Consider the following 13,543-nt stretch of genomic DNA (forward strand, 5'->3'; position numbering starts at 1 on the left):
TTCAGAAAGACCTTTTCTGAAATTTGCAGCCAGGGCACACTCATTCCATTGAGTAAGTGGAGCGCCCCCACACCGCCGCAGGGCCGAGGGGTACCCGGAGCCGGGCCTCTAGTACTCAGTCCTGGGGTTGTCACGGTGGCTAGACCCGGTCCGTGGCCCTGTCTGTCAGTGGGGGACGTCCGGTGAAATAAGTGGTGTTGTAACGGTGCAGTTGTGGGGTGCAGGTCGCGGTAAATAACGAGGACACCAGGTTGCAGTCTCTTTACCTCTTTACTCAAGATCTCTGAGTCCTCAGTCCAGAATACGGTTCACCAGGCTGCGCAAGTCCGGCCGGTCCAATGGCACTTCCAGAGTTCTCTTCACAGGAGGAAATCTGTGCTTTCCCCCTAGCGCTATGTGTTGTAGTCCTTCCCTGCTGTGCTTACGGAAAGTACCCCACAACTGTTGTGTCTGTTTCTGATGTTCCCTCACAACTCGATTAGATGATGTTCTGCTAATCTTCCGTCCCTTCCTGATGTTACAGTTAGAACGGCACCCGTTTGTCGGATAGGCCTGGAGTTCTTCCGGGACCCTAGAGACGCCCCTCTCCCGCAATTGCCTCCCAAGACTTCATAGGTGATTTGAGTTAGACAGCCCGCCTGAGACTGACTGCCCTGCCGCTGTTTGGAGTATTGCTTGAAGCTGAATGTTATTCTACTCCCTCGGCGTTCCGGCCACCGGTAGTGCGCCTCAGTAGGATGTTGCTTCGATCTTACAGCACGACTCCTACTGGTATTTCTCCTTTTTGCGTGATCCCGTTTCTCACTCAGCACAATCTATCTCGCTTCTAGTCCTTTCTTGGGTCCCGCCGCTTCCCGGAGCTGGCGCGGACCCGTTACGTTCTTTTCAATGCCAAGCCTCTGTCAGGATCCCACCCCTGACAGAGACCCTACTGTCTCTTCCTCCACAACACCCTCTGCCACTAGGTGTTGCTTCGTCCAATCCAGTCAGCTTTCTGAACTAACTTCCTGCCTGACCCCCAGTTTACCCACTATGGTGGGGAGTGGCCTAATGAATAGCACCCTTAGCTCCCCCCGGAGGCCCGGCTGTGAAATGTATTGGTGTCTGTGATACCTGGTCAGATGAACTCCTTCAGTGCCATCGGACGCACCATAGCTCCCCATAGTGGCGGAGCCACAGTACTGCAACGACCAGGACTCTGGGGCGCTGCATAAGCACCGACCATTTCTGAAATTTCTGGCAGTACACCTCTGCATCATCTTGCCCCTGAGAGAGGGCCAACAACGCTTTTTCAGCCTGGTTCTCAAGATTAGGTTCCTCATAGAGCAATCCAAGGGCCAGGAAAAACGCATCCATACTGAGCAACGCAGGATCCCCTGGAGCCAATGCGAAAGCCCAATCTTGAGGGTCGCCACGCAAGAAAGAAATAATAATCTTAACTTGCTGAACAGAATCCCCAGAGGAACGAGGTTTCAAAGAAAGAAACAACTTGCAATTGTTCTTAAAATTCAGGAACCTAGATCTATCTCCAGAAAACAACTCCGGAATAGGTATTCTAGGCTCTGACATAGGACTGTGCACAACAAAATCCTGAATACTTTGTACCCTTGCAGCAAGATGATCTACACTGGAGGCTAAACTCTGGATATCTATATCAGCAGCTGAACTCAGAGCCACACCAAGATTAAGAGGAGGAGAGAAGCCAGACACACAGCAGCTAGACACACGGCAGCAAAAAAAAAATATCTCCAAGCTTCTTTTCTCCTGCTTCTGCCATGCAATTAACACTTTATTGGCCGGCTGTACTGTTATGATCCTAGTGGCAAGGATCGCAGGTCAGACTAGCTAAGTAACTGAACAGACTACTAGCTCTGGGGAAGTGGTAACTAGATTGACCGCAACCTGATCCTATCCACAAACAACTATAGGCAGTCGTGGAACGTTACCTAAAAATCCTAGACGTCTCGTCACGGCCTGGGAAACTGACTATTCCTGGAGGGAAAGTAAGTCCTCACTTGCCTCAGTGGAAGACCCCAAAGATATAGAATAGCCCCCCACAAATATTAACGGTGAGTTAAGGGGAAAGCACAAACGCAGAGATGAAATCAGATTTAGCAAATGAGGCCCGCTAATACTAGATAGCAGAAAATAGGAAGGAAACTGTGCGGTCAATAAAAAACCCTATTCAAAATATCCACGCAGAGATTGCTCGAGCCCCCGCACCAACTAACGGTGCGGGGGAAGCAACTCCGTACCCCAGAGCTTACCAGCAAAAAGAAATCACATGTTAGCAAGCTGGACTAGACTCATCATACACAGAAATCATATTGCAGGCAGATGAGCAAAAAATATTCAAACAGAACTTAGCTTATCCTGAAGAGGCAGAAAACGAGATAATCAGGAGTAATCAGAATAGCACTGAATACATTGACAGCCGGCAACAAGTGGAAGTGAAGCAGAGCTAAATAGGAACCTCCCTGGTGAATAACGAGGCAGCTGATCCAGCAGACCCGCAGGATAATAAACCAAACCACCAAGGGGAGCCAAAAAACCAAAGTCACACAATACCATCTGTGACCACAAGAGGGAGCCTGAAAACGGAGTTCACAACAGGGGACGTCATCACATCAGCCACGTAAACGAAGACGGATGGTGACCACCGGAGCGCTGTTAATTTAAACGCGAGAGTGTAGGTCATTTTGTCATTTTATACCATTCCTCTTTTCTGGCCTAAATGCTTATTAACTTGGAAAACCCCTTTAATACCTTTCTATAGTGACTGTGAGAAGTTTTACATTTCCAACCTTTGGATATAATAAACCAGTAAAGATGCTAAAATCAGGGAGAAATAGAAACACAAACCATAGTGGAAACTTGCACAATTTGTATTAAACAGTAATTTAAGGAGTTGTCCTATTACGACAGTGCATTTTTGTTAAAAAGGTCATTTGATGAGAAGCCGATCGCAGGGTTTGCTGCTGCTTGGATCTAGTAGATAACATTTACCATCTGCTTGGGATCTTTTCTGCATCTGCAGAAGATTCACCCAATGCGATGCCGTCAGTCATCTATCACTGATCCTGCGGAGAGGTGTAAAGTTGTAATTTTGGCACAACCCCTGAAAGGTTATTTCCTAAGTGGAAACCCTCTGTGGCATCGGCACACAGCCTATTAGTGTAGAGGGGAATGTCCAGCTGCCATAAATGCTGTGATAATAATCGAGCTTCAGTTTTTCGCTCTTATGATTCACTTGATTGATAGCAGTTTTTATAGTGATCATCCCAGTAGTACAAAGAAGAAACCATTAAAACCAAGACGGCAGATTTTTTGTGTGTAGATTTTGATACCAAAGCTACATTCCCATGTGCGAAATCACAGGGTTTTTTTTCTGCCGCGTTTTTGTCTTTGTTTTTGGGTAGGCATTGATTGGCTGCAGTGACTGCTCACAAAACATTGATTGACAGCCGGCACTGCAGCACAACATTGCAGAGTAAGCTGCTAATCAAAGTGCTGGAGTGAGCCGCTGCTCACAGTATAGCACATGTGAGCTCCATGCACGTCCCCATGATTGAAAGCCAGCAGCTCTTGGGAGAAAATAAGTTCTTTGCTCTTTTCTCTCACTCCTCTCTCACCCTCCTCTCTCATTCTCCTCCATCTCCTCTCTCATTCTCCTCCATCTTTTCTCTCATTCTCCTCCATCTCTCTCATTCTCCTCTCTCACTCTTCTCTACCTCTTCTCTCTCTCCTCTCCTACCCTACACCATCTCCTCTCTCTCCTCTCCCACCCTACTCCATCTCCTCTCTCATTCTCATCCATCTCCTCTCTCTCCTCTCTCATTCTCATCCATCTCCTCTCTCATTCTCCTCCATCTCCTCTCTCTCCTCTCATTCTCCTCCATCTCCTCTGTCCTCTCATTCTCCTCCATCTCCTCTCTCTCCTCTCTCATTCTCCTCTCTCACCCTCCTCTATCCCTCTCCTCTATCATCTCCCACTCTCCTCTCTCACACTCTCATCTATCTCCTCACACTCTCCTCTCACACTCTCCTCTCACACTCTCCTCTCTCACACTCTCCTCTATATCCTCACACTCTCCTCTCACACTCTCCTCTATCTCCTCACACTCTCCTCTCACACTCTCCTCACACTCTCCTCTCACACTCTCCTCTCACACTCTCCTCTCTCACACTCTCCTCTCTCACACTCTCCTCTATATCCTCACACTCTCCTCTCACACTCTCCTCTATCTCCTCACACTCTCCTCTCACACTCTCCTCACACTCTCCTCTCACACTCTCCTCTCACACTCTCCTCTCTCACACTCTCCTCTCTCACACTCTCCTCTATATCCTCACACTCTCCTCTCACACTCTCCTCTATCTCCTCACACTCTCCTCTCACACTCTCCTCTATCTCCTCACACTCTCCTCTCACACTCTCCTCTCTCACACTCTCCTCTATCTCCTCACACTCTCCTCTCACACTCTCCTCTATCTCCTCACACTCTCCTCTCACACTCTCCTTTCACACTCTCCTCTATCTCCTCTCACACTCTCCTTTCACACTCTCCTCTATCTCCTCTCTCACTCTCCTCTATCTTCTCCCTCTCCTCTCACACTCTCCTTTCACACTCTCCCCTCGTCCGCCTTTCCCTGGAACTCCGAAAAGTAAAGCTGTTCATTTTTCAGGGATTATATGACCTGATAAACCTCCATCAGTAAAACTGATGAAACTGATCAAACACTGATGAAAAAAACACTGATAAATTTCTGATCGCCTTTTGCCTATGGAGAAAATGAGGCCTCGTGAATAAAAATTAGCGCAGACAAGATTTGAAGATGTTGCACCTCCAAAGCATAATTTAAAGGCTTGAAAATATACTATAAACACTTGAAAATATACTATATATGCCTGTGAAGAATGCTTGCTCATTAATGTGTCCAATCACAGAAGAACTGTGAAAAATCAGGAGATACTTGCAGGCCACAAGTCAACAATGAATGTTGAGAAGTTTATTCAACTTCCTACAGGGGCCATAAGTATAGGGAGGATTTCCCTGGATGAATCATACATTTTCTATTTCTTTTCTGCACTGGAAGAACAAGGAACGTAAGAGGATATATTACAATGGAATCCGCCTATCGGCTCTTGGAGATTTTTCAAGCCAAACCCAAGATTTCACAAATCTGGGTGATACAAATGTTTTCTGAGTTGTGTAAATGAGAACAGAGATCACCGGTCAGTCAGGTTATGTTCATCATCTTCATAGCCTGAGTAATGAACTTGGTGTGACCTGCCAAATAACTACAGTGGAAAGGAAGTGACAGCCGGCTATGAGCTGTCACTCAACCATCGACCTAAAAAAGGTTGAAAAATATCTGTAGTATTATACAGCACCTTATGGACAGGGCTAAAGCTGACCATCTACTTTAGACACATATGAGGTGGCTGGGGGTCCTCCTTTAACCCCTTCCTGATGCAGACAATTTTAGTTTTTTGTGATTTCATTTTTTTCTTCCCTTTTTCCAAGGACCATAACTTTTTTATTTTTCTTTCCTCATAGACATATGAGGGCTTTGATTTTTTGCGGAAAGTGTTTTAGTTTTGAATGGCACCATTCGTTTTACTAAAAACAAAAAAAAAACGGTGATTCTGACATTATTTTTTGTGCCCTATTATTTTTTTATTTATCGAAAGATAAAAATGACCTGGCACCTTGATTCACCATGTCAGTTTGATTATGGTGATACTGCGGTAATGCGCAGGGTGGTAAGGGGGTAAGAGATAACACTGTGGCTGCTGTCTATTTAATTCTGCTGGTTTGCTCTGTCATAGGAGTTAGTAAATTAGTGCCAGTGTCCAACTGCTTACCTGCTGGACATCCGCGGCACCCGACAGTCTACATTGACCATAATGACATTTATTAGGGTATCTTGAGGCTATGTTTCCGCAGGGCGTATTCCTTCAGTATTTGCTGCGGATTGCACGCTGCGCACAGCTGCAGCGTCCAGATGTTACAGCATAGTGGAGGGGATGTGCGTATACGCACATGCGGCACGTCTTCCTAGACTGCAGCATGTCTATTTATCTTGTGGAGACGCTTAGTCTCCGCAAGATAAATTACACAGTCTATGTATAGGATGCGGTGATTCCGCCTTTTTTCAATGAAGCGTACAAAAGGGGGCAGCGCTTTGGGCGGAGCGGGGTATCCGCTGCGTCCAAAGTGCTGGGATTCCAGACCATGGACACCATGTCAGACTGCGGTGCCAAGGGCCCACCAGTAACATTGACTTTGGGGGCCCACTTTTAACCTGCATACAAATATTACACTACCCTCGTTCACAAATTTATCTATATCTCTACCGTACTCTATCGTATATAATAATGAACTGGATAGTTTGGTTCATGAATGATGAGATGCTGCTTTTTTCTGTATAGAGAGAATCAAGTGGATTATGCCAAGTACTGCCCATACAGTGGGGATGGGGCCTAGATCTGCACAGGGGCCCACCGGGGGATTCCCCGTTCCCCTATGGGCCAGTCCACACATACCCTTTAAGGACTTGGCATTTTATACAACAAAATAGCCAGTACTTTTGGCCAGATCTACAATGGAAGCTTCAAATAGAGGTTGTAATGAAGATGTGAACAGAGCCTGAAAAAACAGTAACCCCCCCAAGACTCTCAAGTGGTGGGCAAGGCATCTGGTGATTGACAGATCTCTCGCATAGGTGTCCTGTCAATCACTTGAAGCAGTGCTGGGAGAATTCGGACGGGGGCAGTGCTGGACTACTCTTGTCTCTGGCAATGGCCCCAGGCCAAATCTTTTCTGAAATCCCGTGCAATCCCGCGGTTTGGTCAGTATGAATCATATGAGATTCCCTTTGACTTTCATTTCAGAAAACCCCTGTTCAAAGGCAGAGTTTGCTCTAAAAGAACAAATTAGGCTTTACTGTGCCTCCCCGGGTCCAGTGCGAAAGCTAAGCTGCTGCTGTCGGGGTCTGATATTATCTGATTACTTGTTGAAAGCGCTGCAGCCAATCAGTGATGACAATGGCCCTAAATGCCTTGCACCAGCAACCTTGGCAGAGGTGCAGAGCTTATTGATTGGCTGCAGCTCTGTTGAAGTGATGTTAGCGCTACAGACAACAACAGATACCGGGAGCAGCGGAGGAGACTCAGTGCTAGACCCGGGGAGGGCGAGTGAGTTTAGAAAGCAAATTGCACCCGGGGGACAGAGGATTTCTAAAATCAGAAAGTCCCTTTAAGTTTGGATCAGGTGATGTGGGACCATTCTGGAAATTGCAGCCTGGAAAATGGACCCTGCAACTCGGTCAAGTGAAGCCATTCTAAGGTTCCTCCACAGGAAAGGTTGGCTGATGTTTTTTTACATTCTAGAAATTCTTTAAACTACTCGGAAGAAAAAACAATAAACCTGAACTCCGAGATTTTTTTCCTCATTCCAATTGATTTGAAGCAGAAGAGCAAGCGAGGATCCCGGCAAGGAACATAGAGAGCTATTCTGGGGGGGACCAGTAGACAACCATCTGTCCTTTGTTGTTTTAATACTCCCAGGGATCTGTTTTTAATGCAAAAAATTTAGTGAGCAACCTTTTAAAATGTTATCCAGGATTTTTTTTTTACTATGGGCCCAAAGACTAACAGGCAGGCAGTTACTAACTACCTGCCTGTTGTATCAGGCTTCAGCTCAGAGCAGTCACCGACCTCTCCTGCTGGCAATTCAGCTGCTCCATGTGAACCAAAGTAGCTGTTCTTCTTCCAACCTGCTCTGTCAATGGGGCGTGACTGCTTCCGCTATGCTGACCGATAGCTAGCTCCCCGCAGTTAGGCAGTGGGGAGCCGGCTGTCAATCAGCATGACATCAGCATTCACGCCCTGTCCACAGAGCAGAGCGGAAAAGTAGGTGCTGCTTTGATAACACAACGTCAGCGGAAGCCGCTGAATTGCCGGCAGAAGCAGTCTGCGACCGCTCTGAGCCAGCGCTGGGTACAACAGGAAGATAGTTGGTAACATTGCAAAAAAATAAATAAAATAAATAAAAGTCCTTTAAGCTTATTTTGATGCAGATTTTGAAGCAGAACCTGCTCCAAAGTCCTCATAAAACTGTGTGAACGTACCATCAGGCCACATTCACACACCTATGTGTCATGTACAAACCGTAGTTTACGAATTGGCTGAAGGTCTCCTAAGGGGGCATTTACAAGTCAGATTTTCTCATACAAGTGTCATCTGTGATTTTTATGGTTAGATCTTGTACCTATGAAAGTCTATGGGGTAGTTCACATGTCCAATTTTTTTTCTTTGGCTCAAGTGCCACACCTAAGCATGGAGACATGTCAAAAACCGATCTAAGTGCTGGATCAAAATTGGCAATTCAAGTCTTTGGGTCTGCGAAAAATATCGGACTGCGCTCGTAGGCACATCCATGTGCTATCTGTTTATCACTGACTGTTTGATAAAAGAAGTTAAAAAAAACCTCATTGTTTTTAGGGAGAAAAATTGATTAAACTCTGATGAAAAAGAAACCCTGACCCTGACTAAACTCTGAAGAAACCCTTCTGACCGTCATCTGATCATCAAAAATGCTGATGAAACTCGGTTTTTTGGAGCACAAGAAAAATCACTGACATCTGAATGAGCGGTAACCCAAATTTGATAGTCTCATACTGTATATGCCTAAGTGGCTGTTAAGCTCAGATTAGGAGACCTGTGGATGGCCCATGAATTAAGGTCTAGAGGAGCGTAACTATAATAGGTGCAGGTGTTGCACTAGCACCGGACCTAGGAAGCCCTAAAAAGCTCTTTCGGCCCCTATGAGAAGAGCAAAACTAAAGAATAGTGATAGTTGGGGGCTTCATCATAGGTTTTGCATTGGGGCCCACAATCTTCAAGTTATGCTACTGTTAACGTCTATACTTGAACCGTAACAAATGGATGTGTGAATGCGACCTTGGTCTGACTTGACCCAAGTTATCAATAAAATGTATCTGTCGACACCAAACCAAATTTCAGACGTTCACAAATGACCAAGTCTGTGAAACTCGTGGATTTTGTTGCAAAAATGGTGCAAATTTTCTGCACATTTCTTCCTTGGTATTGCAAAGACTGATATCTATAGTAACCATTAATTTACATGGTGGCTTTTCTTACTAGCATCAAATCTCATCTACAATGATGCCGTTGCGATTCATCAGATTTCCATCCATGCACCGATCCTAACAGTTTAATTTTTCTCAAAAAATATCCCGGAATTTTTGACACATTGGAAGATAAATTGTAAATATTGGAGGCATCATCGAAAAAAAATCTGACAGGTTATTTGTGAACCGTCTCATAAGAAATAGACCCTACTGCTAAATGATTGACTCCTAAGTCAGTTGTCTCCTGCCGGACCCTGATAGCCCATTATTGTGTGGCCCACCACCGAACATTCTGGTGCTGTGGCTGGCCAGTCTGACAATGGCTGTCATGCAATACAGGTTATAATGTGGGGGTATAAGGTGAGAACGCTTAGGCTCTTTTCACATTGTGTTGACCATGTTAAACAAATCCATAGGCCCTGATTTACCAGACGGAGGCCTAATAGTGCCCTCCTGACCTCCATCCGGATAAACTAAACTAGAATAAACTACAAGATAAATGTTTCTCTAACATAGGAGCCTATGCGCAATGAATGCCACTATGTCGTCCGTCGCAGGCATAGGAGATTTGTCCGGAGATTTGTATGACGTATATGTTAAACGGTTGCCATTATAGCACCATTATGTCGTTCGTTAAAGGAATAACTCTTGGGGCTCGTGCATACAACCGATTTTCTCGTACGAGTGCTATCCGTGATTTCCATAGATAGCGCTCGCACCTATAATATTCCATGGGGCTGTCCAACATGTCCATTTTTTTTCCTTTGACTGGGTGGACAGTGGGATAAAAATCAGAGACATGTCCTATTTTGATCCGAGGGTTCGGATCAAAATCAGCCATGTAGGTTTATGGGTCCGTGAAAAAAATCGGACCACGCTCAGATGAAATCTGACTGCAGTCTGATTTTCATGGACTGTCAGAAAGGAGGAGGTGGAGAGACTCTTTTGTTTCTCTCCACGTACGAGACCAACTGATTCCGCTTTGACAAAATTCTAATCAGAATACCGTAATTGGACCGTTTTTCTCGTATGTGGAGATATCGGTCTAGAGAACAGACTTGCCAGAGGGGGAACTCGTCAGCTCCATTAGGCCATGTACGGACTGGCCAGGGGATCTCCTGTCCCGAACCCGGCAGCTCCATCTATGCCCATGAGGCTGATGAATTCAAGTCAAGGGACCCGCAGCCGGCCAGGACCCTAAGATGGAGCTTTAGGCCGGCTTCACACATCCATGTTTCATGGTCCGAGTATGTCATGGCCAGCTGCGGGTCCCTTGACTTGAACTCGTCATCAGCCTCATGGGCATAGATGGAGCTGCCGAGTTCAGGATAGGAGACCCCCTGGCCAGTCCGTACATCACGGATGTATGAAATCGGCCTAACTCCACATTGATTTTTTTCCTCTCTACGGGTAATTAGTGAGGATTTGGCCTAGCGACGGGTCCCATACAGTGAATCTTTGCCTTCACAGTGTCTTGGCACCTGAGGAATCTGCTGTCTAATTACATTGCGCCCTGATATGTCAATGTGTTGCCACCTCTCTACCGGCACGTTCTGTCCGAGTCCGTAAAAACACAAAAAAGGCATAAGTGTGAGTTGGAGCCATTGTGTGCGACATCTCGTCTGAAGGCAACAGCAGATTTGTAAGTTTCAGTATCAGGAAACTCACCAATAGTGAAGCAAAAGTAAGGACCAGAGACACAGAGGGGTGAAAGTAAATTGCTTCAAAGATCGAAACGAAACTTATGGTAAAGCTAGAATTCCCCCCGATAACCCTAAGGTTCATTATTAGGACCCCCCACTACTCACCAACGTAGACTTGGCACTAATCCTGAAGCAGTTTTCTGCCTGGGACGCAGCGGACACATAGGAGCAGCTTGAAGCCTGACCAGACCTGCCTCTGTTGTGCAGAGGAGATTAAGTAACACAACTACTAGGCTTCAATGGGAAGAGGAAACTGAGTGAAAGCCACGCTCCCCCTGACGTCAGCAGGAACACCTCCTTTGCACACGCTTTCAGGGCACTTTGAACACACAGAAATCACTTATGCAACATTTAGCAGGCAATGTGCAGTCCTGGGAAGGTGCTAGCCCCTAAAATAGATCATGCAGAGTCCTCTCCTTATTCAGAGCAGTAGATCAGAGGGATGACTATCAGGGCCTTTCGGAAAAAGTTGAGCTTGTCGCAGAGCTGTAGGAGAGATCAGCGCAACATAGGGTCTTATCCGAGGAGTATGGCGAGCAATAAAATCAAAATTACACTCACCTTTTATGAGTATCTATAAAGCATGTAATAAAGCACATCAGCTGCAGCAGATCCAGGGGTCAGTAAATGACCAAACGATATACAGGAAAGAAAGGAGAGGTTTGTGGATGATTTCCACGCTTGCTGATTAATTATGAGACGTATATATATCCCAGATTGTCAAATGGATAGTGGTTTATTCTACACATTTCAAAGTACAAAAGACTTCTTCATCAGGAAAGCCCACCATTAATATATAATTGGTTATTATGCAATCCACCATTCCAAATATAAATTATAATCCACCACTGTGCCCCCACTAACTATAAATAGCCACTTTCCCCACCTAATATATAAATTATCACCTGTACTTTTCCCAATTCATTACCAGTCATTGCATCCTCAACGCCCCCCACTATGTACCTCCCACTCTAACCCTAACCCTTATTCATTATATGCCCCTTCTGCCCCAATTCAATGTCATGTCTTTTTCTCTCACCATCTATTCATTTTCAACTGCTCTCCTCCACATTCAATACATCATTTACTCCCCCACCCTCAGAATTCAACATTATTTGCTCCCGTCATCATTTGCTCTCGCCAGCCCCAACCTTCAATTCATCATTTGTTTTCCCCACCTTCAATTCAATTGCTGTCCCCCATCACTCACACTCAATCATTTGCAGTCCCCCTCATCCCCCCTTCATCATTTGCCATCCCCTGTCCCCTCCCCGCACTTCATCATTTCCAGTCCCCTATCACCTCTCACTTCATCATTTGCAGTCCCCCATCCCCCCTCACTTCATCTGTAGTTCCCCATACTTCACCATTTGCAGCCCCTTATCCCACTCTCCATCATTTTCAGTCCCCCTCCCCCACCACTTCATCATGTGCAGTCCCCCTCACCACCCCACTTCATCATGTGCAGTCCCCCTCAGCCCCACACTTCATCATGTGCAGTCCTTCTCACCCTCCCACTTCATCATGTGTAGTCCCCCCACTTCATAATGTGCAGTCCCCCTCACCCCCACTTCATCATGTTCAGTCCCCCTCACCCCCACTTCATCATGTGCAGTTCCCCCTCCCACACTTCATCATTGCAGTCCCCCCACTTCATCATATGCAGTTCCCCCTCCCCCACTTCATCATTTGCAGTCCAAATTCATCATGTGCAGTCCCCCTCACCCCCCACTTCATCATATGCAGTCCCCCTCACTCCCCCACTTCATCATGTGCAGTCCCCCTCACTCCCCCACTTCATCATGTGCAGTCCCCCTCTTCATCATGTGCAGTTCACCTCACCCCACCACTTCATCATGTGCAGCCTCCTCAACCCCCCACTTCATCATGTGCAGCCCCCCTCAACCCCCCACTTCAACATGTGTAGTACCCCTCACCCCACCACTTTATCATGTGCAGTCTTCCTCACCCCCACTTCATTGTTTACAGTCCCCACCCCCCACTTCATCATGTGAAGTCCCCCTCACACACTTCATCATTTGAAGTCCCCCTCCTCCTCCCCTCACCCATTTAATTCATTTTATAAAGAAAACAAAAACGGTTTTTATACTTACCTCACAGTCATTCCCCTGCAGGCGTATCTCTGCTTCTAGTGTCTGGTACCCATCGTGCGTACGCGCCATCACCTGACCAGAAGTACAGAGAGGATGGAGGGAGCTGCGCAGCCGTCAAGGTTAGATGGCCGTGCACAACTCAGAGAAAACTCCCGGGCCCCAGCACCGACGTGTGCTCCGCAGCGCACAGCACTTTAGTGCACGATGGGGCTCGGTCAGCAGAAGCACAAGATCGGGGGCCCCGGACCTGCGGGCCCCCCTCTGTACTGCTTCTCACCAGGCCCCATACAGCAGTAAGGGCAGTAATGCCCTGATGGCGGCCCTGCTTCCTGAAAACATGATGGGCTACAGCTTTCAATTAAAAAGTCTAGGATGTAACAGGGTCGCCAGGGCTATTTTGTGGTGCTACTAGCCTTTATACAATATAAATTGTTAATACTGATGACCTATCCTAAGGGCAGGTTTCAATCTTCTCCATTTTGTCAATCTGTGGAAATCAGATTGCACTCAGATGTCATCCAAGTGCAGTCCTATGTTTCACACCCACCCATAGACTTGCACGGCTGA

General features: G+C 46.4%; 1 protein-coding gene across 4 annotated transcripts in view; it reads right to left on the bottom strand.

Moving 5' to 3' along the window:
- The window catches only part of TANK (TRAF family member associated NFKB activator), a 100,013-nt gene that overhangs the window by 41,328 nt on the left and 45,142 nt on the right, over positions 1–13,543 (bottom strand). Inside the window, exon 1 of one of the 4 annotated variants that reach the window (XM_077272842.1) lies at positions 10,968–11,177. The exons of 2 other annotated variants lie outside the window; for them this stretch is intronic. The gene's annotated coding sequence lies outside the window, so the exon portion shown is untranslated. Of the gene's footprint in view, positions 1–10,967; positions 11,178–13,543 lie in introns of those variants that run through there. One more of the 4 variants, XM_077272846.1, reaches the window with a different exon arrangement.

The sequence above is a fragment of the Ranitomeya variabilis genome, chromosome 7 (genome assembly GCF_051348905.1).
Source record: "Ranitomeya variabilis isolate aRanVar5 chromosome 7, aRanVar5.hap1, whole genome shotgun sequence".
In the NCBI taxonomy this organism is placed as follows: domain Eukaryota; kingdom Metazoa; phylum Chordata; class Amphibia; order Anura; family Dendrobatidae; genus Ranitomeya; species Ranitomeya variabilis.